This window comes from Schistocerca gregaria, unplaced genomic scaffold (genome assembly GCF_023897955.1).
Source record: "Schistocerca gregaria isolate iqSchGreg1 unplaced genomic scaffold, iqSchGreg1.2 ptg000791l, whole genome shotgun sequence".
Lineage (NCBI taxonomy): Eukaryota > Metazoa > Arthropoda > Insecta > Orthoptera > Acrididae > Schistocerca > Schistocerca gregaria.
This window is the reverse complement of record NW_026062159.1, coordinates 124,534-144,173: the sequence shown is the minus strand read 5'-3', so window position 1 is coordinate 144,173 and position 19,640 is coordinate 124,534. Positions and strand designations below refer to the sequence as shown.

Below are 19,640 nucleotides of genomic sequence, written 5' to 3'. Positions count from 1 at the left end.
TACTCTGGAAAGAGGGCTGGCAGGGGTAGCCAAAAAATGAAGTCAGACAAAGTGTCTCTAGAAATAACAAGAGTATGACACGACAGGACTGTTCTGAAATACGCCAGGGCTTATAGTTTTGTAGCAGTGTACAAATGCAAATTTGTAAACAAAAACTTATCTTTCGCCGCTAGAAGAGATGGATGCTTTGTCGAACCGCCTGTGTCTTGTGTCCGTGTTTTCGCACCTTTCCACGGCATTGCACGGAACAGCACTGCTCTAGTAGCTCCGAACGGCCGCACACGGCGCCTCGCACACGCCGGTCAGTCCGGCGCCAGTCTCGCAGTTGTTTCTCGTGCTTGTGCTGTCATATGGACCACGACCCGAGCGGCAGCGAGCGGCAGTCGAGCAAAGTCGGGACAAGTCGGGACGGAAGGGGACAGCCGAGAATGCACCATGCGAATTACGCAAATATCTGGAAGCGCGACGCGTGTCAGGCAGGTGAGAACGCTTCCCTCGGTCCAGCAGGACACTGACACACCCCACGCAGTCCACCCGCCGCCCGGCCACGCGCAAAACCTGCGCTGGATAAAAATAACAAGGTGCGTCTCCCGCGAGTGTCGAGGTGGAAGGACGTGCTTTGCGTCAAATGTGTCACCGAAAATGGCGATTGCGTGTGTTGGAAGGAGAGGCGAAGAATTCTTCTGCCGTGCGGCTACACTATAAGGACGCCAACGGCCATACCATGTTGAATACACCGGTTCTCGTCCGATCACCGAAGTTAAGCAACATCGGGCCCGGTTAGTACTTGGATTGGTGACCGCCATGGAACACCGGGTGCTGTTGGCTCTCTCTCTTCTTTTAAATTTCATGTCGCTACACCTGGCAGCCCTCTTTTCATACTAACTCTCAGGTGCGACAAAGATGCTCCCACAAGCATTTTAAACTACTGTATTAAACGTAAGATGCGAAATTACAGTAATGAACTCAGTTTGAGCAAGAATGCGCGAAGGAAGGGTGGTAGGAACTCCTTGAAAGTAACGAAACACTGCGAATCGACAGATGTGCACTTGAAATGCGTCAGAGCCTACTGTTTTGTAGGAGCGCTAAATTCCAAAAAACTAAATAATTAAATAAAAACCTAAAAAAACAGAAAGTCAACTGTTCTGGTACGATCACCGACGATAAGCAACATCGTTAGTATTCGGATCGTTGACCGCCTGGGTACTCTGGAAAAGAGGGCTGGCAGGGGTAGCCAAAAAATGAAGTCAGACAAAGTGTCTCTAGAAATAACAAGAGTATGACACGACAGGACTGTTCTGAAATACGCCAGGGCTTATAGTTTTGTAGCAGTGTACAAATGCAAATTTGTAAACAAAAATTTATCTTTCGCCGCTAGAAGAGATGGATGCTTTGTCGAACCGCCTGTGTCTTGTGTCCGTGTTTTCGCTCCTTTCCACGGCATTGCACGGAACAGCACTGCTCTAGTAGCTCCGAACGGCCGCACACGGCGCCTCGCACACGCCGGTCAGTCCGGCGCCAGTCTCGCAGTTGTTTCTCGTGCTTGTGCTGTCATATGGACCACGACCCGAGCGGCAGCGAGCGGCAGTCGAGCAAAGTCGGGACAAGTCGGGACGGAAGGGGACAGCCGAGAATGCACCATGCGAATTACGCAAATATCTGGAAGCGCGACGCGTGTCAGGCAGGTGAGAACGCTTCCCTCGGTCCAGCAGGACACTGACACACCCCGCGCAGTCCACCCGCCGCCCGGCCACGCGCAAAACCTGCGCTGGATAACAATAACAAGGTGCGTCTCCCGCGAGTGTCGAGGTGGAAGGACGTGCTTTGCGTCAAATGTGCCACCGAAAATGGCGATTGCGTGTGTTGGAAGGAGAGGCGAAGCATTCTTCTGCCGTGCGGCTACAGTATAAGGACGCCAACGGCCATACCATGTTGAATACACCGGTTCTCGTCCGATCACCGAAGTTAAGCAACATCGGGCCCGGTTAGTACTTGGATGGGTGACCGCCTGGGAACACCGGGTGCTGTTGGCTCTCTCTCTTCTTTTAAATTTCATGTCACTACACCTGGCAGCCCTCTTTTCATACTAACTCTCAGGTGCGACAAGGATGCTCCCACAAGCATTTTAAACTACTGTATTAAACGTAAGATGCGAAATTACAGTAATGAACTCAGTTTGAGCAAGAATGCGCGAAGGAAGGGTGGTAGGAACTCCTTGAAAGTAACGAAACACTGCGATTCGACAGATGTGCACTTGAAATGCGTCAGAGCCTACTGTTTTGTAGGAGCGCTAAATTCCAAAAAACTAAATAATTAAATAAAAAACTAAAAAAACAGAAAGTCAACTGTTCTGGTACGATCACCGACGATAAGCAACATCGTTAGTATTCGGATCGTTGACCGCCTGGGTACTCTTTAAAAGAGGGCTGGCAGGGGTAGCCAAAAAATGAAGTCAGACAAAGTGTCTCTAGAAATAACAAGAGTATGACACGACAGGACTGTTCTGAAATACGCCAGGGCTTATAGTTTTGTAGCAGTGTACAAATGCAAATTTGTAAACAAAAATTTATCTTTCGCCGCTAGAAGAGATGGATGCTTTGTCGAACCGCCTGTGTCTTGTGTCCGTGTTTTCGCACCTTTCCACGGCATTGCACGGAACAGCACTGCTCTAGTAGCTCCGAACGGCCGCACACGGCGCCTCGCACACGCCGGTCAGTCCGGCGCCAGTCTCGCAGTTGTTTCTCGTGCTTGTGCTGTCATATGGACCACGACCCGAGCGGCAGCGAGCGGCAGTCGAGACAAGTCGAGACAAGTCGGGACAAGTCGGGACGGAAGGGGACAGCCGAGAATGCACCATGCGAATTACGCAAATATCTGGAAGCGCGACGCGTGTCAGGCAGGTGAGAACGCTTCCCTCGGTCCAGCAGGACACTGACACACCCCGCGTAGTCCACCCGCCGCCCGGCCGCGCGCAAGACCTGCGCTGGATAACAATAACAAGGTGCGTCTCCCGCGAGTGTCAAATGTGCCACCGAAAATGGCGATTGCGTGTGTTGGAAGGAGAGGCGAAGCATTCTTCTGCCGTGCGGCTACAGTATAAGGACGCGAACGGCCATACCATGTTGAATACACCGGTTCTCGTCCGATCACCGAAGTTAAGCAACATCGGGCCCGGTTAGTACTTGGATGGGTGACCGCCTGGGAACACCGGGTGCTGTTGGCTCTCTCTCTTCTTTTAAATTTCATGTCACTACACCTGGCAGCCCTCTTTTCATACTAACTCTCAGGTGCGACAAAGATGCTCCCACAAGCATTTTAAACTACTGTATTAAACGTAAGGTGCGAAATTACAGTAATGAACTCAGTTTGAGCAAGAATGCGCGAAGGAAGGGTGGTAGGAACTCCTTGAAAGTAACGAAACACTGCGAATCGACAGATGTGCACTTAAAATGCGTCAGAGCCTACTGTTTTGTAGGAGCGCTAAATTCCAAAAAACTAAATAATTAAATAAAAAACTAAAAAAACAGAAAGTCAACTGTTCTGGTACGATCACCGACGATAAGCAACATCGGTAGTATTCGGATCGTTGACCGCCTGGGTACTCTGGAAAAGAGGGCTGGCAGCTGTAGCCAAAAAATGAAGTCAGACAAAGTGTCTCTAGAAATAACAAGAGTATGACACGACAGGACTGTTCTGAAATACGCCAGGGCTTATAGTTTTGTAGCAGTGTACAAATGCAAATTTGTGAACAAAAATTTATCTTTCGCCGCTAGAAGAGATGGATGCTTTGTCGAACCGCCTGTGTCTTGTGTCCGTGTTTTCGCACCTTTCCACGGCATTGCACGGAACAGCACTGCTCTAGTAGCTCCGAACGGCCGCACACGGCGCCTCGCACACGCCGGTCAGTCCGGCGCCAGTCTCGCAGTTGTTTCTCGTGCTTGTGCTGTCATATGGACCACGACCCGAGCGGCAGCGAGCGGCAGTCGAGCAAAGTCGGGACAAGTCGGGACGGAAGGGGACAGCCGAGAATGCACCATGCGAATTACGCAAATATCTGGAAGCGCGACGCGTGTCAGGCAGGTGAGAACGCTTCCCTCGGTCCAGCAGGACACTGACACACCCCGCGCAGTCCACCCGCCGCCCGGCCGCGCGCAAGACCTGCGCTGGATAACAATAACAAGGTGCGTCTCCCGCGAGTGTCGAGGTGGAAGGACGTGCTTTGCGTCAAATGTGCCACCGAAAATGGCGATTGCGTGTGTTGGAAGGAGAGGCGAAGCATTCTTCTGCCGTGCGGCTACAGTATAAGGCCGCCAACGGCCATACCATGTTGAATACACCGGTTCTCGTCCGATCACCGAAGTTAAGCAACATCGGGCCCGGTTAGTACTTGGATGGGTGAGCGCCTGGGAAAACCGGGTGCTGTTGGCTCTCTCTCTTCTTTTAAATTTCATGTCACTACACCTGGCAGCCCTCTTTTCATACTAACTCTCAGGTGCGACAAAGATGCTCCCACAAGCATTTTAAACTACTGTATTAAACGTAAGATGCGAAATTACAGTAATGAACTCAGTTTGAGCAAGAATGCGCGAAGGAAGGGTGGTAGGAACTCCTTGAAAGTAACGAAACACTGCGAATCGACAGATGTGCACTTGAAATGCGTCAGAGCCTACTGTTTTGTAGGAGCGCTAAATTCCAAAAAACTAAATAATTAAATAAAAAACTAAAAAAACAGAAAGTCAACTGTTCTGGTACGATCACCGACGATAAGCAACATCGTTAGTATTCGGATCGTTGACCGCCTGGGTACTCTGGAAAAGAGGGCTGGCAGGGGTAGCCAAAAATGAAGTCAGACAAAGTGTCTCTAGAAATAACAAGAGTATGACACGACAGGACTGTTCTGAAATACGCCAGGGCTTATAGTTTTGTAGCAGTGTACAAATGCAAATTTGTAAACAAAAATTTATCTTTCGCCGCTAGAAGAGATGGATGCTTTGTCGAACCGCCTGTGTCTTGTGTCCGTGTTTTCGCACCTTTCCACGGCATTGCACGGAACAGCACTGCTCTAGTAGCTCCGAACGGCCGCACACGGCGCCTCGCACACGCCGGTCAGTCCGGCGCCAGTCTCGCAGTTGTTTCTCGTGCTTGTGCTGTCATATGGACCACGACCCGAGCGGCAGCGAGCGGCAGTCGAGCAAAGTCGGGACAAGTCGGGACGGAAGGGGACAGCCGAGAATGCACCATGCGAATTACGCAAATATCTGGAAGCGCGACGCGTGTCAGGCAGGTGAGAACGCTTCCCTCGGTCCAGCAGGACACTGACACACCCCGCGCAGTCCACCCGCCGCCCGGCCACGCGCAAAACCTGCGCTGGATAACAATAACAAGGTGCGTCTCCCGCGAGTGTCGAGGTGGAAGGACGTGCTTTGCGTCAAATGTGCCACCGAAAATGGCGATTGCGTGTGTTGGAAGGAGAGGCGAAGCATTCTTCTGCCGTGCGGCTACAGTATAAGGACGCCAACGGCCATACCATGTTGAATACACCGGTTCTCGTCCGATCACCGAAGTTAAGCAACATCGGGCCCGGTTAGTACTTGGATGGGTGACCGCCTGGGAACACCGGGTGCTGTTGGCTCTCTCTCTTCTTTTAAATTTCATGTCACTACACCTGGCAGCCCTCTTTTCATACTAACTCTCAGGTGCGACAAGGATGCTCCCACAAGCATTTTAAACTACTGTATTAAACGTAAGATGCGAAATTACAGTAATGAACTCAGTTTGAGCAAGAATGCGCGAAGGAAGGGTGGTAGGAACTCCTTGAAAGTAACGAAACACTGCGATTCGACAGATGTGCACTTGAAATGCGTCAGAGCCTACTGTTTTGTAGGAGCGCTAAATTCCAAAAAACTAAATAATTAAATAAAAAACTAAAAAAACAGAAAGTCAACTGTTCTGGTACGATCACCGACGATAAGCAACATCGTTAGTATTCGGATCGTTGACCGCCTGGGTACTCTTTAAAAGAGGGCTGGCAGGGGTAGCCAAAAAATGAAGTCAGACAAAGTGTCTCTAGAAATAACAAGAGTATGACACGACAGGACTGTTCTGAAATACGCCAGGGCTTATAGTTTTGTAGCAGTGTACAAATGCAAATTTGTAAACAAAAATTTATCTTTCGCCGCTAGAAGAGATGGATGCTTTGTCGAACCGCCTGTGTCTTGTGTCCGTGTTTTCGCACCTTTCCACGGCATTGCACGGAACAGCACTGCTCTAGTAGCTCCGAACGGCCGCACACGGCGCCTCGCACACGCCGGTCAGTCCGGCGCCAGTCTCGCAGTTGTTTCTCGTGCTTGTGCTGTCATATGGACCACGACCCGAGCGGCAGCGAGCGGCAGTCGAGACAAGTCGAGACAAGTCGGGACAAGTCGGGACGGAAGGGGACAGCCGAGAATGCACCATGCGAATTACGCAAATATCTGGAAGCGCGACGCGTGTCAGGCAGGTGAGAACGCTTCCCTCGGTCCAGCAGGACACTGACACACCCCGCGTAGTCCACCCGCCGCCCGGCCGCGCGCAAGACCTGCGCTGGATAACAATAACAAGGTGCGTCTCCCGCGAGTGTCAAATGTGCCACCGAAAATGGCGATTGCGTGTGTTGGAAGGAGAGGCGAAGCATTCTTCTGCCGTGCGGCTACAGTATAAGGACGCGAACGGCCATACCATGTTGAATACACCGGTTCTCGTCCGATCACCGAAGTTAAGCAACATCGGGCCCGGTTAGTACTTGGATGGGTGACCGCCTGGGAACACCGGGTGCTGTTGGCTCTCTCTCTTCTTTTAAATTTCATGTCACTACACCTGGCAGCCCTCTTTTCATACTAACTCTCAGGTGCGACAAAGATGCTCCCACAAGCATTTTAAACTACTGTATTAAACGTAAGGTGCGAAATTACAGTAATGAACTCAGTTTGAGCAAGAATGCGCGAAGGAAGGGTGGTAGGAACTCCTTGAAAGTAACGAAACACTGCGAATCGACAGATGTGCACTTAAAATGCGTCAGAGCCTACTGTTTTGTAGGAGCGCTAAATTCCAAAAAACTAAATAATTAAATAAAAAACTAAAAAAACAGAAAGTCAACTGTTCTGGTACGATCACCGACGATAAGCAACATCGGTAGTATTCGGATCGTTGACCGCCTGGGTACTCTGGAAAAGAGGGCTGGCAGCTGTAGCCAAAAAATGAAGTCAGACAAAGTGTCTCTAGAAATAACAAGAGTATGACACGACAGGACTGTTCTGAAATACGCCAGGGCTTATAGTTTTGTAGCAGTGTACAAATGCAAATTTGTGAACAAAAATTTATCTTTCGCCGCTAGAAGAGATGGATGCTTTGTCGAACCGCCTGTGTCTTGTGTCCGTGTTTTCGCACCTTTCCACGGCATTGCACGGAACAGCACTGCTCTAGTAGCTCCGAACGGCCGCACACGGCGCCTCGCACACGCCGGTCAGTCCGGCGCCAGTCTCGCAGTTGTTTCTCGTGCTTGTGCTGTCATATGGACCACGACCCGAGCGGCAGCGAGCGGCAGTCGAGCAAAGTCGGGACAAGTCGGGACGGAAGGGGACAGCCGAGAATGCACCATGCGAATTACGCAAATATCTGGAAGCGCGACGCGTGTCAGGCAGGTGAGAACGCTTCCCTCGGTCCAGCAGGACACTGACACACCCCGCGCAGTCCACCCGCCGCCCGGCCGCGCGCAAGACCTGCGCTGGATAACAATAACAAGGTGCGTCTCCCGCGAGTGTCGAGGTGGAAGGACGTGCTTTGCGTCAAATGTGCCACCGAAAATGGCGATTGCGTGTGTTGGAAGGAGAGGCGAAGCATTCTTCTGCCGTGCGGCTACAGTATAAGGCCGCCAACGGCCATACCATGTTGAATACACCGGTTCTCGTCCGATCACCGAAGTTAAGCAACATCGGGCCCGGTTAGTACTTGGATGGGTGAGCGCCTGGGAAAACCGGGTGCTGTTGGCTCTCTCTCTTCTTTTAAATTTCATGTCACTACACCTGGCAGCCCTCTTTTCATACTAACTCTCAGGTGCGACAAAGATGCTCCCACAAGCATTTTAAACTACTGTATTAAACGTAAGATGCGAAATTACAGTAATGAACTCAGTTTGAGCAAGAATGCGCGAAGGAAGGGTGGTAGGAACTCCTTGAAAGTAACGAAACACTGCGAATCGACAGATGTGCACTTGAAATGCGTCAGAGCCTACTGTTTTGTAGGAGCGCTAAATTCCAAAAAACTAAATAATTAAATAAAAAACTAAAAAAACAGAAAGTCAACTGTTCTGGTACGATCACCGACGATAAGCAACATCGTTAGTATTCGGATCGTTGACCGCCTGGGTACTCTGGAAAAGAGGGCTGGCAGGGGTAGCCAAAAATGAAGTCAGACAAAGTGTCTCTAGAAATAACAAGAGTATGACACGACAGGACTGTTCTGAAATACGCCAGGGCTTATAGTTTTGTAGCAGTGTACAAATGCAAATTTGTAAACAAAAATTTATCTTTCGCCGCTAGAAGAGATGGATGCTTTGTCGAACCGCCTGTGTCTTGTGTCCGTGTTTTCGCACCTTTCCACGGCATTGCACGGAACAGCACTGCTCTAGTAGCTCCGAACGGCCGCACACGGCGCCTCGCACACGCCGGTCAGTCCGGCGCCAGTCTCGCAGTTGTTTCTCGTGCTTGTGCTGTCATATGGACCACGACCCGAGCGGCAGCGAGCGGCAGTCGAGCAAAGTCGGGACAAGTCGGGACGGAAGGGGACAGCCGAGAATGCACCATGCGAATTACGCAAATATCTGGAAGCGCGACGCGTGTCAGGCAGGTGAGAACGCTTCCCTCGGTCCAGCAGGACACTGACACACCCCGCGCAGTCCACCCGCCGCCCGGCCACGCGCAAAACCTGCGCTGGATAACAATAACAAGGTGCGTCTCCCGCGAGTGTCGAGGTGGAAGGACGTGCTTTGCGTCAAATGTGTCACCGAAAATGGCGATTGCGTGTGTTGGAAGGAGAGGCGAAGAATTCTTCTGCCGTGCGGCTACACTATAAGGACGCCAACGGCCATACCATGTTGAATACACCGGTTCTCGTCCGATCACCGAAGTTAAGCAACATCGGGCCCGGTTAGTACTTGGATTGGTGACCGCCTGGGAACACCGGGTGCTGTTGGCTCTCTCTCTTCTTTTAAATTTCATGTCGCTACACCTGGCAGCCCTCTTTTCATACTAACTCTCAGGTGCGACAAAGATGCTCCCACAAGCATTTTAAACTACTGTATTAAACGTAAGATGCGAAATTACAGTAATGAACTCAGTTTGAGCAAGAATGCGCGAAGGAAGGGTGGTAGGAACTCCTTGAAAGTAACGAAACACTGCGAATCGACAGATGTGCACTTGAAATGCGTCAGAGCCTACTGTTTTGTAGGAGCGCTAAATTCCAAAAAACTAAATAATTAAATAAAAACCTAAAAAAACAGAAAGTCAACTGTTCTGGTACGATCACCGACGATAAGCAACATCGTTAGTATTCGGATCGTTGACCGCCTGGGTACTCTGGAAAAGAGGGCTGGCAGGGGTAGCCAAAAAAATGAAGTCAGACAAAGTGTCTCTAGAAATAACAAGAGTATGACACGACAGGACTGTTCTGAAATACGCCAGGGCTTATAGTTTTGTAGCAGTGTACAAATGCAAATTTGTAAACAAAAACTTATCTTTCGCCGCTAGAAGAGATGGATGCTTTGTCGAACCGCCTGTGTCTTGTGTCCGTGTTTTCGCACCTTTCCACGGCATTGCACGGAACAGCACTGCTCTAGTAGCTCCGAACGGCCGCACACGGCGCCTCGCACACGCCGGTCAGTCCGGCGCCAGTCTCGCAGTTGTTTCTCGTGCTTGTGCTGTCATATGGACCACGACCCGAGCGGCAGCGAGCGGCAGTCGAGCAAAGTCGGGACAAGTCGGGACGGAAGGGGACAGCCGAGAATGCACCATGCGAATTACGCAAATATCTGGAAGCGCGACGCGTGTCAGGCAGGTGAGAACGCTTCCCTCGGTCCAGCAGGACACTGACACACCCCGCGCAGTCCACCCGCCGCCCGGCCACGCGCAAAACCTGCGCTGGATAACAATAACAAGGTGCGTCTCCCGCGAGTGTCGAGGTGGAAGGACGTGCTTTGCGTCAAATGTGCCACCGAAAATGGCGATTGCGTGTGTTGGAAGGAGAGGCGAAGCATTCTTCTGCCGTGCGGCTACAGTATAAGGACGCCAACGGCCATACCATGTTGAATACACCGGTTCTCGTCCGATCACCGAAGTTAAGCAACATCGGGCCCGGTTAGTACTTGGATGGGTGACCGCCTGGGAACACCGGGTGCTGTTGGCTCTCTCTCTTCTTTTAAATTTCATGTCACTACACCTGGCAGCCCTCTTTTCATACTAACTCTCAGGTGCGACAAGGATGCTCCCACAAGCATTTTAAACTACTGTATTAAACGTAAGATGCGAAATTACAGTAATGAACTCAGTTTGAGCAAGAATGCGCGAAGGAAGGGTGGTAGGAACTCCTTGAAAGTAACGAAACACTGCGATTCGACAGATGTGCACTTGAAATGCGTCAGAGCCTACTGTTTTGTAGGAGCGCTAAATTCCAAAAAACTAAATAATTAAATAAAAAACTAAAAAAACAGAAAGTCAACTGTTCTGGTACGATCACCGACGATAAGCAACATCGTTAGTATTCGGATCGTTGACCGCCTGGGTACTCTTTAAAAGAGGGCTGGCAGGGGTAGCCAAAAAATGAAGTCAGACAAAGTGTCTCTAGAAATAACAAGAGTATGACACGACAGGACTGTTCTGAAATACGCCAGGGCTTATAGTTTTGTAGCAGTGTACAAATGCAAATTTGTAAACAAAAATTTATCTTTCGCCGCTAGAAGAGATGGATGCTTTGTCGAACCGCCTGTGTCTTGTGTCCGTGTTTTCGCACCTTTCCACGGCATTGCACGGAACAGCACTGCTCTAGTAGCTCCGAACGGCCGCACACGGCGCCTCGCACACGCCGGTCAGTCCGGCGCCAGTCTCGCAGTTGTTTCTCGTGCTTGTGCTGTCATATGGACCACGACCCGAGCGGCAGCGAGCGGCAGTCGAGACAAGTCGAGACAAGTCGGGACGGAAGGGGACAGCCGAGAATGCACCATGCGAATTACGCAAATATCTGGAAGCGCGACGCGTGTCAGGCAGGTGAGAACGCTTCCCTCGGTCCAGCAGGACACTGACACACCCCGCGTAGTCCACCCGCCGCCCGGCCGCGCGCAAGACCTGCGCTGGATAACAATAACAAGGTGCGTCTCCCGCGAGTGTCAAATGTGCCACCGAAAATGGCGATTGCGTGTGTTGGAAGGAGAGGCGAAGCATTCTTCTGCCGTGCGGCTACAGTATAAGGACGCGAACGGCCATACCATGTTGAATACACCGGTTCTCGTCCGATCACCGAAGTTAAGCAACATCGGGCCCGGTTAGTACTTGGATGGGTGACCGCCTGGGAACACCGGGTGCTGTTGGCTCTCTCTCTTCTTTTAAATTTCATGTCACTACACCTGGCAGCCCTCTTTTCATACTAACTCTCAGGTGCGACAAAGATGCTCCCACAAGCATTTTAAACTACTGTATTAAACGTAAGGTGCGAAATTACAGTAATGAACTCAGTTTGAGCAAGAATGCGCGAAGGAAGGGTGGTAGGAACTCCTTGAAAGTAACGAAACACTGCGAATCGACAGATGTGCACTTAAAATGCGTCAGAGCCTACTGTTTTGTAGGAGCGCTAAATTCCAAAAAACTAAATAATTAAATAAAAAACTAAAAAAACAGAAAGTCAACTGTTCTGGTACGATCACCGACGATAAGCAACATCGGTAGTATTCGGATCGTTGACCGCCTGGGTACTCTGGAAAAGAGGGCTGGCAGCTGTAGCCAAAAAATGAAGTCAGACAAAGTGTCTCTAGAAATAACAAGAGTATGACACGACAGGACTGTTCTGAAATACGCCAGGGCTTATAGTTTTGTAGCAGTGTACAAATGCAAATTTGTGAACAAAAATTTATCTTTCGCCGCTAGAAGAGATGGATGCTTTGTCGAACCGCCTGTGTCTTGTGTCCGTGTTTTCGCACCTTTCCACGGCATTGCACGGAACAGCACTGCTCTAGTAGCTCCGAACGGCCGCACACGGCGCCTCGCACACGCCGGTCAGTCCGGCGCCAGTCTCGCAGTTGTTTCTCGTGCTTGTGCTGTCATATGGACCACGACCCGAGCGGCAGCGAGCGGCAGTCGAGCAAAGTCGGGACAAGTCGGGACGGAAGGGGACAGCCGAGAATGCACCATGCGAATTACGCAAATATCTGGAAGCGCGACGCGTGTCAGGCAGGTGAGAACGCTTCCCTCGGTCCAGCAGGACACTGACACACCCCGCGCAGTCCACCCGCCGCCCGGCCGCGCGCAAGACCTGCGCTGGATAACAATAACAAGGTGCGTCTCCCGCGAGTGTCGAGGTGGAAGGACGTGCTTTGCGTCAAATGTGCCACCGAAAATGGCGATTGCGTGTGTTGGAAGGAGAGGCGAAGCATTCTTCTGCCGTGCGGCTACAGTATAAGGCCGCCAACGGCCATACCATGTTGAATACACCGGTTCTCGTCCGATCACCGAAGTTAAGCAACATCGGGCCCGGTTAGTACTTGGATGGGTGAGCGCCTGGGAAAACCGGGTGCTGTTGGCTCTCTCTCTTCTTTTAAATTTCATGTCACTACACCTGGCAGCCCTCTTTTCATACTAACTCTCAGGTGCGACAAAGATGCTCCCACAAGCATTTTAAACTACTGTATTAAACGTAAGATGCGAAATTACAGTAATGAACTCAGTTTGAGCAAGAATGCGCGAAGGAAGGGTGGTAGGAACTCCTTGAAAGTAACGAAACACTGCGAATCGACAGATGTGCACTTGAAATGCGTCAGAGCCTACTGTTTTGTAGGAGCGCTAAATTCCAAAAAACTAAATAATTAAATAAAAAACTAAAAAAACAGAAAGTCAACTGTTCTGGTACGATCACCGACGATAAGCAACATCGTTAGTATTCGGATCGTTGACCGCCTGGGTACTCTGGAAAAGAGGGCTGGCAGGGGTAGCCAAAAATGAAGTCAGACAAAGTGTCTCTAGAAATAACAAGAGTATGACACGACAGGACTGTTCTGAAATACGCCAGGGCTTATAGTTTTGTAGCAGTGTACAAATGCAAATTTGTAAACAAAAATTTATCTTTCGCCGCTAGAAGAGATGGATGCTTTGTCGAACCGCCTGTGTCTTGTGTCCGTGTTTTCGCACCTTTCCACGGCATTGCACGGAACAGCACTGCTCTAGTAGCTCCGAACGGCCGCACACGGCGCCTCGCACACGCCGGTCAGTCCGGCGCCAGTCTCGCAGTTGTTTCTCGTGCTTGTGCTGTCATATGGACCACGACCCGAGCGGCAGCGAGCGGCAGTCGAGCAAAGTCGGGACAAGTCGGGACGGAAGGGGACAGCCGAGAATGCACCATGCGAATTACGCAAATATCTGGAAGCGCGACGCGTGTCAGGCAGGTGAGAACGCTTCCCTCGGTCCAGCAGGACACTGACACACCCCGCGCAGTCCACCCGCCGCCCGGCCACGCGCAAAACCTGCGCTGGATAACAATAACAAGGTGCGTCTCCCGCGAGTGTCGAGGTGGAAGGACGTGCTTTGCGTCAAATGTGTCACCGAAAATGGCGATTGCGTGTGTTGGAAGGAGAGGCGAAGAATTCTTCTGCCGTGCGGCTACACTATAAGGACGCCAACGGCCATACCATGTTGAATACACCGGTTCTCGTCCGATCACCGAAGTTAAGCAACATCGGGCCCGGTTAGTACTTGGATTGGTGACCGCCTGGGAACACCGGGTGCTGTTGGCTCTCTCTCTTCTTTTAAATTTCATGTCGCTACACCTGGCAGCCCTCTTTTCATACTAACTCTCAGGTGCGACAAAGATGCTCCCACAAGCATTTTAAACTACTGTATTAAACGTAAGATGCGAAATTACAGTAATGAACTCAGTTTGAGCAAGAATGCGCGAAGGAAGGGTGGTAGGAACTCCTTGAAAGTAACGAAACACTGCGAATCGACAGATGTGCACTTGAAATGCGTCAGAGCCTACTGTTTTGTAGGAGCGCTAAATTCCAAAAAACTAAATAATTAAATAAAAACCTAAAAAAACAGAAAGTCAACTGTTCTGGTACGATCACCGACGATAAGCAACATCGTTAGTATTCGGATCGTTGACCGCCTGGGTACTCTGGAAAAGAGGGCTGGCAGGGGTAGCCAAAAAAATGAAGTCAGACAAAGTGTCTCTAGAAATAACAAGAGTATGACACGACAGGACTGTTCTGAAATACGCCAGGGCTTATAGTTTTGTAGCAGTGTACAAATGCAAATTTGTAAACAAAAACTTATCTTTCGCCGCTAGAAGAGATGGATGCTTTGTCGAACCGCCTGTGTCTTGTGTCCGTGTTTTCGCACCTTTCCACGGCATTGCACGGAACAGCACTGCTCTAGTAGCTCCGAACGGCCGCACACGGCGCCTCGCACACGCCGGTCAGTCCGGCGCCAGTCTCGCAGTTGTTTCTCGTGCTTGTGCTGTCATATGGACCACGACCCGAGCGGCAGCGAGCGGCAGTCGAGCAAAGTCGGGACAAGTCGGGACGGAAGGGGACAGCCGAGAATGCACCATGCGAATTACGCAAATATCTGGAAGCGCGACGCGTGTCAGGCAGGTGAGAACGCTTCCCTCGGTCCAGCAGGACACTGACACACCCCGCGCAGTCCACCCGCCGCCCGGCCACGCGCAAAACCTGCGCTGGATAACAATAACAAGGTGCGTCTCCCGCGAGTGTCGAGGTGGAAGGACGTGCTTTGCGTCAAATGTGCCACCGAAAATGGCGATTGCGTGTGTTGGAAGGAGAGGCGAAGCATTCTTCTGCCGTGCGGCTACAGTATAAGGACGCCAACGGCCATACCATGTTGAATACACCGGTTCTCGTCCGATCACCGAAGTTAAGCAACATCGGGCCCGGTTAGTACTTGGATGGGTGACCGCCTGGGAACACCGGGTGCTGTTGGCTCTCTCTCTTCTTTTAAATTTCATGTCACTACACCTGGCAGCCCTCTTTTCATACTAACTCTCAGGTGCGACAAGGATGCTCCCACAAGCATTTTAAACTACTGTATTAAACGTAAGGTGCGAAATTACAGTAATGAACTCAGTTTGAGCAAGAATGCGCGAAGGAAGGGTGGTAGGAACTCCTTGAAAGTAACGAAACACTGCGATTCGACAGATGTGCACTTGAAATGCGTCAGAGCCTACTGTTTTGTAGGAGCGCTAAATTCCAAAAAACTAAATAATTAAATAAAAAACTAAAAAAACAGAAAGTCAACTGTTCTGGTACGATCACCGACGATAAGCAACATCGTTAGTATTCGGATCGTTGACCGCCTGGGTACTCTGGAAAAGAGGGCTGGCAGGGGTAGCCAAAAAATGAAGTCAGACAAAGTGTCTCTAGAAATAACAAGAGTATGACACGACAGGACTGTTCTGAAATACGCCAGGGCTTATAGTTTTGTAGCAGTGTACAAATGCAAATTTGTAAACAAAAACTTATCTTTCGCCGCTAGAAGAGATGGATGCTTTGTCGAACCGCCTGTGTCTTGTGTCCGTGTTTTCGCACCTTTCCACGGCATTGCACGGAACAGCACTGCTCTAGTAGCTCCGAACGGCCGCACACGGCGCCTCGCACACGCCGGTCAGTCCGGCGCCAGTCTCGCAGTTGTTTCTCGTGCTTGTGCTGTCATATGGACCACGACCCGAGCGGCAGCGAGCGGCAGTCGAGCAAAGTCGGGACAAGTCGGGACGGAAGGGGACAGCCGAGAATGCACCATGCGAATTACGCAAATATCTGGAAGCGCGACGCGTGTCAGGCAGGTGAGAACGCTTCCCTCGGTCCAGCAGGACACTGACACACCCCGCGCAGTCCACCCGCCGCCCGGCCGCGCGCAAGACCTGCGCTGGTTGACAATAACAAGGTGCGTCTCCCGCGAGTGTCGAGGAGGAAGGACGTGCTTTGCGTCAAATGTGCCACCGAAAATGGCGATTGCGTGTGTTGGAAGGAGAGGCGAAGCATTCTTCTGCCGTGCAGCTACAGTATAAGGACGCGAACGGCCATACCATGTTGAATACACCGGTTCTCGTCCGATCACCGAAGTTAAGCAACATCGGGCCCGGTTAGTACTTGGATGGGTGAGCGCCTGGGAAAACCGGGTGCTGTTGGCTCTCTCTCTTCTTTTAAATTTCATGTCACTACACCTGGCAGCCCTCTTTTCATACTAACTCTCAGGTGCGACAAAGATGCTCCCACAAGCATTTTAAACTACTGTATTAAACGTAAGGTGCGAAATTACAGTAATGAACTCAGTTTGAGCAAGAATGCGCGAAGGAAGGGTGGTAGGAACTCCTTGAAAGTAACGAAACACTGCGAATCGACAGATGTGCACTTAAAATGCGTCAGAGCCTACTGTTTTGTAGGAGCGCTAAATTCCAAAAAACTAAATAATTAAATAAAAAACTAAAAAAACAGAAAGTCAACTGTTCTGGTACGATCACCGACGATAAGCAACATCGGTAGTATTCGGATCGTTGACCGCCTGGGTACTCTGGAAAAGAGGGCTGGCAGCTGTAGCCAAAAAATGAAGTCAGACAAAGTGTCTCTAGAAATAACAAGAGTATGACACGACAGGACTGTTCTGAAATACGCCAGGGCTTATAGTTTTGTAGCAGTGTACAAATGCAAATTTGTGAACAAAAATTTATCTTTCGCCGCTAGAAGAGATGGATGCTTTGTCGAACCGCCTGTGTCTTGTGTCCGTGTTTTCGCACCTTTCCACGGCATTGCACGGAACAGCACTGCTCTAGTAGCTCCGAACGGCCGCACACGGCGCCTCGCACACGCCGGTCAGTCCGGCGCCAGTCTCGCAGTTGTTTCTCGTGCTTGTGCTGTCATATGGACCACGACCCGAGCGGCAGCGAGCGGCAGTCGAGCAAAGTCGGGACAAGTCGGGACGGAAGGGGACAGCCGAGAATGCACCATGCGAATTACGCAAATATCTGGAAGCGCGACGCGTGTCAGGCAGGTGAGAACGCTTCCCTCGGTCCAGCAGGACACTGACACACCCCGCGCAGTCCACCCGCCGCCCGGCCGCGCGCAAGACCTGCGCTGGTTGACAATAACAAGGTGCGTCTCCCGCGAGTGTCGAGGAGGAAGGACGTGCTTTGCGTCAAATGTGCCACCGAAAATGGCGATTGCGTGTGTTGGAAGGAGAGGCGAAGCATTCTTCTGCCGTGCAGCTACAGTATAAGGACGCGAACGGCCATACCATGTTGAATACACCGGTTCTCGTCCGATCACCGAAGTTAAGCAACATCGGGCCCGGTTAGTACTTGGATGGGTGACCGCCTGGGAACACCGGGTGCTGTTGGCTCTCTCTCTTCTTTTAAATTTCATGTCACTACACCTGGCAGCCCTCTTTTCATACTAACTCTCAGGTGCGACAAAGATGCTCCCACAAGCATTTTAAACTACTGTATTAAACGTAAGGTGCGAAATTACAGTAATGAACTCAGTTTGAGCAAGAATGCGCGAAGGAAGGGTGGTAGGAACTCCTTGAAAGTAACGAAACACTGCGAATCGACAGATGTGCACTTAAAATGCGTCAGAGCCTACTGTTTTGTAGGAGCGCTAAATTCCAAAAAACTAAATAATTAAATAAAAAACTAAAAAAACAGAAAGTCAACTGTTCTGGTACGATCACCGACGATAAGCAACATCGGTAGTATTCGGATCGTTGACCGCCTGGGTACTCTGGAAAAGAGGGCTGGCAGCTGTAGCCAAAAAATGAAGTCAGACAAAGTGTCTCTAGAAATAACAAGAGTATGACACGACAGGACTGTTCTGAAATACGCCAGGGCTTATAGTTTTGTAGCAGTGTACAAATGCAAATTTGTGAACAAAAATTTATCTTTCGCCGCTAGAAGAGATGGATGCTTTGTCGAACCGCCTGTGTCTTGTGTCCGTGTTTTCGCACCTTTCCACGGCATTGCACGGAACAGCACTGCTCTAGTAGCTCCGAACGGCCGCACACGGCGCCTCGCACACGCCGGTCAGTCCGGCGCCAGTCTCGCAGTTGTTTCTCGTGCTTGTGCTGTCATATGGACCACGACCCGAGCGGCAGCGAGCGGCAGTCGAGCAAAGTCGGGACAAGTCGGGACGGAAGGGGACAGCCGAGAATGCACCATGCGAATTACGCAAATATCTGGAAGCGCGACGCGTGTCAGGCAGGTGAGAACGCTTCCCTCGGTCCAGCAGGACACTGACACACCCCGCGCAGTCCACCCGCCGCCCGGCCGCGCGCAAGACCTGCGCTGGATAACAATAACAAGGTGCGTCTCCCGCGAGTGTCGAGGTGGAAGGACGTGCTTTGCGTCAAATGTGCCACCGAAAATGGCGATTGCGTGTGTTGGAAGGAGAGGCGAAGCATTCTTCTGCCGTGCGGCTACAGTATAAGGCCGCCAACGGCCATACCATGTTGAATACACCGGTTCTCGTCCGATCACCGAAGTTAAGCAACATCGGGCCCGGTTAGTACTTGGATGGGTGAGCGCCTGGGAAAACCGGGTGCTGTTGGCTCTCTCTCTTCTTTTAAATTTCATGTCACTACACCTGGCAGCCCTCTTTTCATACTAACTCTCAGGTGCGACAAAGATGCTCCCACAAGCATTTTAAACTACTGTATTAAACGTAAGATGCGAAATTACAGTAATGAACTCAGTTTGAGCAAGAATGCGCGAAGGAAGGGTGGTAGGAACTCCTTGAAAGTAACGAAACACTGCGAATCGACAGATGTGCACTTGAAATGCGTCAGAGCCTACTGTTTTGTAGGAGCGCTAAATTCCAAAAAACTAAATAATTAAATAAAAAACTAAAAAAACAGAAAGTCAACTGTTCTGGTACGATCACCGACGATAAGCAACATCGTTAGTATTCGGATCGTTGACCGCCTGGGTACTCTGGAAAAGAGGGCTGGCAGGGGTAGCCAAAAAATGAAGTCAGACAAAGTGTCTCTAGAAATAACAAGAGTATGACACGACAGGACTGTTCTGAAATACGCCAGGGCTTATAGTTTTGTAGCAGTGTACAAATGCAAATTTGTAAACAAAAATTTATCTTTCGCCGCTAGAAGAGATGGATGCTTTGTCGAACCGCCTGTGTCTTGTGTCCGTGTTTTCGCACCTTTCCACGGCATTGCACGGAACAGCACTGCTCTAGTAGCTCCGAACGGCCGCACACGGCGCCTCGCACACGCCGGTCAGTCCGGCGCCAGTCTCGCAGTTGTTTCTCGTGCTTGTGCTGTCATATGGACCACGACCCGAGCGGCAGCGAGCGGCAGTCGAGCAAAGTCGGGACAAGTCGGGACGGAAGG

General features: G+C 50.7%; 16 non-coding genes across 16 annotated transcripts; all 16 read left to right on the top strand.

Annotated features, from left to right (window-relative positions):
- Positions 1-709: 709 nt before the first annotated feature.
- LOC126322079 (5S ribosomal RNA) lies at positions 710-828 on the top strand. The gene has a single exon (XR_007558789.1). It is a non-coding gene; the product is annotated as a 5S ribosomal RNA (ribosomal RNA).
- Positions 829-1,914: 1,086 nt separating this feature from the next.
- Positions 1,915-2,033, top strand: LOC126322038 (5S ribosomal RNA). Its single transcript, XR_007558750.1, has one exon. It is a non-coding gene; the product is annotated as a 5S ribosomal RNA (ribosomal RNA).
- A 1,071-nt stretch (positions 2,034-3,104) lies between these two features.
- LOC126322067 (5S ribosomal RNA) lies at positions 3,105-3,223 on the top strand. The gene has a single exon (XR_007558778.1). It is a non-coding gene; the product is annotated as a 5S ribosomal RNA (ribosomal RNA).
- Positions 3,224-4,309: 1,086 nt separating this feature from the next.
- LOC126322072 (5S ribosomal RNA) lies at positions 4,310-4,428 on the top strand. Its single transcript, XR_007558783.1, has one exon. It is a non-coding gene; the product is annotated as a 5S ribosomal RNA (ribosomal RNA).
- Positions 4,429-5,513: 1,085 nt separating this feature from the next.
- LOC126322037 (5S ribosomal RNA) lies at positions 5,514-5,632 on the top strand. Its single transcript, XR_007558749.1, has one exon. It is a non-coding gene; the product is annotated as a 5S ribosomal RNA (ribosomal RNA).
- A 1,071-nt stretch (positions 5,633-6,703) lies between these two features.
- LOC126322066 (5S ribosomal RNA) lies at positions 6,704-6,822 on the top strand. Its single transcript, XR_007558777.1, has one exon. It is a non-coding gene; the product is annotated as a 5S ribosomal RNA (ribosomal RNA).
- Positions 6,823-7,908: 1,086 nt separating this feature from the next.
- On the top strand, positions 7,909-8,027 carry LOC126322071 (5S ribosomal RNA). Its single transcript, XR_007558782.1, has one exon. It is a non-coding gene; the product is annotated as a 5S ribosomal RNA (ribosomal RNA).
- Positions 8,028-9,112: 1,085 nt separating this feature from the next.
- On the top strand, positions 9,113-9,231 carry LOC126322075 (5S ribosomal RNA). The gene has a single exon (XR_007558786.1). It is a non-coding gene; the product is annotated as a 5S ribosomal RNA (ribosomal RNA).
- A 1,087-nt stretch (positions 9,232-10,318) lies between these two features.
- LOC126322036 (5S ribosomal RNA) lies at positions 10,319-10,437 on the top strand. The gene has a single exon (XR_007558748.1). It is a non-coding gene; the product is annotated as a 5S ribosomal RNA (ribosomal RNA).
- Positions 10,438-11,498: 1,061 nt separating this feature from the next.
- Positions 11,499-11,617, top strand: LOC126322065 (5S ribosomal RNA). The gene has a single exon (XR_007558776.1). It is a non-coding gene; the product is annotated as a 5S ribosomal RNA (ribosomal RNA).
- Positions 11,618-12,703: 1,086 nt separating this feature from the next.
- LOC126322070 (5S ribosomal RNA) lies at positions 12,704-12,822 on the top strand. The gene has a single exon (XR_007558781.1). It is a non-coding gene; the product is annotated as a 5S ribosomal RNA (ribosomal RNA).
- Positions 12,823-13,907: 1,085 nt separating this feature from the next.
- LOC126322073 (5S ribosomal RNA) lies at positions 13,908-14,026 on the top strand. The gene has a single exon (XR_007558784.1). It is a non-coding gene; the product is annotated as a 5S ribosomal RNA (ribosomal RNA).
- Positions 14,027-15,113: 1,087 nt separating this feature from the next.
- LOC126322035 (5S ribosomal RNA) lies at positions 15,114-15,232 on the top strand. The gene has a single exon (XR_007558747.1). It is a non-coding gene; the product is annotated as a 5S ribosomal RNA (ribosomal RNA).
- A 1,086-nt stretch (positions 15,233-16,318) lies between these two features.
- LOC126322076 (5S ribosomal RNA) lies at positions 16,319-16,437 on the top strand. Its single transcript, XR_007558787.1, has one exon. It is a non-coding gene; the product is annotated as a 5S ribosomal RNA (ribosomal RNA).
- Positions 16,438-17,523: 1,086 nt separating this feature from the next.
- LOC126322064 (5S ribosomal RNA) lies at positions 17,524-17,642 on the top strand. The gene has a single exon (XR_007558775.1). It is a non-coding gene; the product is annotated as a 5S ribosomal RNA (ribosomal RNA).
- A 1,086-nt stretch (positions 17,643-18,728) lies between these two features.
- Positions 18,729-18,847, top strand: LOC126322069 (5S ribosomal RNA). Its single transcript, XR_007558780.1, has one exon. It is a non-coding gene; the product is annotated as a 5S ribosomal RNA (ribosomal RNA).
- The last annotated feature ends 793 nt before the right edge of the window (positions 18,848-19,640 follow it).